At 55.1% G+C, this 4,687-nt stretch overlaps 1 non-coding gene across 1 annotated transcript; it reads left to right on the forward strand.

The window, feature by feature from the left end:
• The first annotated feature begins 3,606 nt into the window (after positions 1-3,606).
• Positions 3,607-3,679, forward strand: TRNAR-CCG. Its single transcript has one exon. It is a non-coding gene; the product is annotated as a tRNA-Arg (tRNA).
• The last annotated feature ends 1,008 nt before the right edge of the window (positions 3,680-4,687 follow it).

Raw genomic sequence — 4,687 nt, forward strand, 5'->3', positions numbered from 1 at the left:
TCTCATCACTCGAATGTTTGCGGCCACGGCCCCCTCCACAGGGGCACTCCCGGCTCATCGGGGCTGCCAACCACCTCTCCTGACGGACTGGCACCTCCACCAGGGCAGCGGCTGGCGCTCCGTGCCAGAGTGGCCCGCACACAGTACAGGTGCAACGAAGACCTGCTGAACGCTGGGAGGCAGGCCCCTCCCAGCCCCACCTCCCCATCTTCCAAAACTCAGAGCACAAGGCGGGCAGGGCCGGGCCTCCAGCTGCCGCCCAGGTTCAGGAGGCGGCCCCGCAGCATGGCCTTAGCAGGGCCTGCCTGCCTGCCGGGTGCATGAGATTGCTGCCTGCCTCCCACACCCTGGGCTTCCAGACAGCACCTGTATTCATTCCTCTCTTTCCTCATTTGTTTTTCAATGACTCTTCCGGAGGCTCTGCTGTAGGTCAAACGCGGTCCCCCCCTCAAATTCATCTGTTAAATCCTAATCCACAATGTGATTGCATTAGGAGGGGGAATCTTTCGCCGGGTGAGTAGTCGTGAAGGTGGAGCCCTCCTGAATAAGCATAGTTGTCGTTTTTCAGTCACTCAGACTCTTTGGGGCCCCATGGACTGTAGCCCCCCAGGCTCCTCTGTCCATGGCATTTCCCAGGCAAGAATACTGGGCTAGGTGGCCATTTCCTTCTGCAGGGTATAACCCTGTAAACATTCACATGTTTGACATCTGTCCATTTCCCTCTAGCTAAATTACATCTCGATAGGAAAAAAACAAAGCAAAACCTTTTTTTTTTTTAAAGCCGCCACTCCCCTCGTCGGCCACTTGCGGGACGGGGCCGGGGGATATTCATCTCCCAGGGCGCCGCAGTCGTGGGGGCCGCGGAAGGCTCCACGCGCGGGTGCTGCCTAGTCCCTCCGGGCCCGGGACGCGTGGCCCCGAGAGCCGCGCCGGCCTCCCCGGTGCCCCCTCCCGCCCGCCGGGGCTGGGAAAGGCCGGAAGCGGCGCCGGGTGGGCGAGGGCCATTGTCCGCGCGTCCGCTCCGGCCCCGCCCCGCATTGTCCTGGGGGTGGGACCCTCCGCGGGCCCGGGGCTGGGGGTCCCCCGGGTCGCGCAGTGGCGCCTCCCCTTGCCCGTGCCTTCCCCTCCTCGTTTGCAGGAGGGAGGCCAGCGCCGGGGACCGAGCCCCGCGCGCCCCGCCGCGCCGTCCTCAGAGGTCACTCGGCCACCCCCTCCCCCTTCCCCTTGGGGCTTTGAGCCCCTCCGAAATCACAGACGCCGCTGGCGGGTGGGTGGGTGGGGTGGCAGGAGACATTCCCTCGCCGAGGGTCACGTGGCTGCAAAGCTGGGGAATCAGGGAGACGGGGCAAACCTCGCTGTCCTTGCCAGCGCCCCCGCTTTGAACGAGGGAAACCAGAGAGGGTCTCGTCTGCAGGGGGCTCCCATTCCAGTGGGGGGCGGGGGCAGAGGGGACGCAGAGCATCGTTTAGACGACAAGTAAGTGACTGCACGGTTGCACAGGCTGGGAGACCGGTGAGGGAAGGCTCAGCGAGAGGGGTGGTCGCCGGAGGCTCTGGGCAGGTGACGTCCTGGCAGAAAGCACGGGAGGAAGAGGCAGCCCCGGGGGACGGGGTGGGGCGCAATCGGGGCAGAGGAGCTGTGTGGACCGAGACCCCGGTCCGAGGCCGGCTGGCGGAGGCGCCTGGTGGGAGGGAGTGAAGTCAGAGAGCCGACTCGTGGGAGCCCAGACTTTAGCGGCTGCATCTGAGTCAAACTCGATGAAGAGACGGGCCGGCAGTTTGCTGAGAATAAAGTCAGGAAGGCTTCGTTTCCAGCTATGCTCGACGACGACGTGCCCTCTCCCGGCCTCGCTTTCCCTGGTTGAAGAAAGCATCTGGGTTGGAAGACGCTCTGAAACTGACTCCTCTCCAACCAACATTACCGTGACCTCCTCTGCACAAGAAAGGCGCCTGCAATGGTTCGCAGATGGCGGATGGACCTAGGAATGGAAAATCAAACCTGCCCAGCCAGGGACGCCCTGGGCGGGAATCTCTGATCCGCCGGGAGCCGCTGCCGAAGGCCGGGAGTTTAAATGTCTCCGCCAGGGACAGTGCGATCCCCTCAGTAGCCGCTAGGCGGCGACAGAGACCGGGCTTGAAGCGCCAGAGTCTTTCTGAATCGTTTCTGAAGTTACAGAAAAATTCTGAGACTAGTAACAGAGGACTCTAGGACTTTCTTAACTAAGATTCATCAAGTGTTAGCATTCGGACCCCCCTCTATGTATATTCAAGCTTCCCCCCAAGCATGGGGAGAGTAAATTGCAGACGTGCTGCCCCTTGAACCCTAAATCCTTCAGTGTGTGTTTCCCAAGAACAAGGACATCCTATTACACAACCGCAGTAGAGCTTTCCAGATCAGGCGATGTAATGGGGATGCAAAACTATTCTGTACTCTGCAAAATATTATTCAAATATTGCCAGTTGTCCCAACGAGGCCTTTTATAGCATTCCCGTACCCCATCCCCATTCCAAATCCTGGATCACATTTAGTTGTTCGTTTTTATGTTAAATGAAATGTATTCACTAAGCCTTCTCAGGCTGAAGTATTTGAAAAAGATGCATGTGAAGAGTTCCAGCTTCACCCTCCTTAACCACATGTCCCTGGGGGCAGGTCCCACTCAGGTCTTCTCTACTGAAAGGTAGCAGATTCTGGGCAGGGTGTGTGGGAGAGGCGGAGTGGGCCAGAGAATGCACTTACAGCCTGAGGTGGAGTCTTTCTTTTTCATTCTTCCTGGCCTGAACCATTTGTCCAGGTCCTCTGGCCAAGGGCTGCTCCCCAGCCATTCACCAAGGGTTTCAAATGACTCCTTGAGGAAACAGCTTCTTGCTTTGGGAAACAATGGCAAGTGCCCCCAGCTGGCAAGGCCAGGGGAAGTCCTGTGCTGGGTCTGGAGAGGGAGAAGGGCTCTAAGGGCTGCCAGTACTGGGAGATAAATCCTTTGGCCGGTCCAATGGCTTCCATTTCTTGCTTGCAGCAAAATGGCAGGAGAACCCAATCCTTTTGTCAACTAACAGAGAGTAATCATAATGTCTTTAACTTTTATTACGAAAAATGGAATCATGCACAAATAATAATGCCAATCACCAGGTGGCAACAAAAAATAACTCTTTCTGATGGATTACTATTGATTTCTGGCGTAAAACGCAAACAGAGGTAACATGGTTAACGTTACTCCAGGACTCCTTCCTTTTCTGTTCCTTATTTATGTGACAAGATTTCTGAGTGCTTATAGCCGTAAAAATAAGAATGAAGAGGAGATGGAGCTGTAGATACTTCTCCACTGGTACACAAGACAGGGGAAATCCAGTTAAACCATTAAAAATGTCCTGTGAAATAATACTTTGTGTCATCAGTATCTATCAAAACTTATAATATTTATAGTTTTGATCAGTCACGTACTAGTATTTGTAATCATACCTTTGCAGAATAACAGTTTGCACTTAGTAACTTAGGAGCACAGAAAATTTTTAAAAATTTAAAACCGGTTTACATCCATAGTTGTTGTCACAGAGAAGATGGTGTGATCAGTCAGCAATTTTCAGGCACGAGAATATACTGTTGAGGACTTCCCTGGGGGTCCAGTGGTTAAGATGCTGCACTCCGAATGCAAGGGGCCCGGGTTCAATCCCTGGTCAGGGAACCAGATCCCACATGCCACAGCTAAGACCCAGCAAAGTCGAATAAATATATATATTTTTAAAGTGTATGTTGTTGTTCAGTCGCTAAGTGGTGTCTGACTCTGCGACCCCATGGACTGCAGCCCACCAGACTCCTCTGTCCACGGGATTCTCCAGGCAAGAGTACTGGAGTGGGCTGCCATGGCCTTCTCCAGGGGATCTTCCCGACCCAGGGATCGAACCTGCGTCTCCTGTGTTGGCAGGTGGATTCTTTACGACTGAGCCGCCAGGGGAACCCACAGGAATAAATTACGTTGGGCTAAAGCTTTGTGAGAGGAGTGGAACTGAAGACAAGTTTCAGAGAAACTGACGCGAAACCTCATTAATACAGAGGAGCTGGTTTGTGTGCTGTCTACACGAGTGTACATGGTGCCACTACAAGCTTCACGGGATGTGTAACGTGGAGTGATCAAACAGTTCAAGCTTACCGTGTCAATATTTAACATGCCCCGAAAAGTAAACCCTGTGCCCCCACTTTGGCTTCGACATCGTCAATGTCAATTTTTGAACGTGGAAGAGGGTGCGGTGTTTCTGAATTCTTTCCCAGGGGCCGCCAGCTAAGCAGTTTGCAGTTCTCCGATGGGTGGGTCCAGGCAGCTGGCTCTGAAGTGTCAGGCCGGGCTCCCTGCAGACGCAGGCTCCCCTGGGTACTTGTCCCATATCCGGGAGATGTCTACCTCAACTGCTGTTTCACACCTGAGAACAGTGAGAGTCCGAGGTCTTGGAGCAGAGGAACCGGCCCCTCCCAGGTCCGCTCACAGCCCCAGCGAGGCTGACAGTCATGTAACTGCTCGACCACTGCTCATGGTGGGATCCCAGAGCCCTGCTCAGCTGCCGCTGGGCCCCAGACACGGAGAAGGGACTGAAGACGGCTTCCTGGTCTGTCTGGGGGCTGTGGAGAGAAGGGCTGGTCAAAGAAGACTTCTGAGAAGCGGGGCTCTCTGAAGGAAGAAAACGCCTGAGCAGATGGA

The sequence above is a fragment of the Oryx dammah genome, unplaced genomic scaffold, assembly GCF_014754425.2.
Source record: "Oryx dammah isolate SB20612 unplaced genomic scaffold, SCBI_Odam_1.1 HiC_scaffold_9, whole genome shotgun sequence".
NCBI classification, from domain to species: Eukaryota; Metazoa; Chordata; class Mammalia; order Artiodactyla; family Bovidae; genus Oryx; species Oryx dammah.